The following is a 402-nucleotide window of genomic DNA, read 5'->3' on the forward strand; positions in this document are numbered from 1 at the left end:
AAAGGACGTGGCAGGATGTGATGTGGAAGACCTCTTCCTGAGACCCGGGGGAGCTGCCGCCAGTCCGAGTAGACAGTAGTGCCCCAGGTAAACCAAATGTCTGACTCACTAGAAGGCCACATCATGTTCAGTGTAGTGGTTAAGAGTGGTGGAGTCTAATCCCCAGAACCATGTTTGATCCCCCACTCCTGCTCCACATGAAGCCAGCTGGATGACCTTGGGTCAGTCATAGCTCTTTCAGAGCTCTCTCAGCCCCACCTACTTCACAGGGTATCTGTTGTGTGGAGAGGAAGGGAAGGTGACTGTAAGCCACTCTGAGTGAAGGGTAGTGTATAAATCCTCCTCCTCTTCTTTAATTAATTCTCCCCCTTCTCAGACTATCCCCCTTTCTTCCCCCTCCCC

This window comes from Gekko japonicus, unplaced genomic scaffold, assembly GCF_001447785.1.
Source record: "Gekko japonicus isolate JY-2015 unplaced genomic scaffold, Gekko_japonicus_V1.1 scaffold3212, whole genome shotgun sequence".
NCBI lineage: Eukaryota > Metazoa > Chordata > Lepidosauria > Squamata > Gekkonidae > Gekko > Gekko japonicus.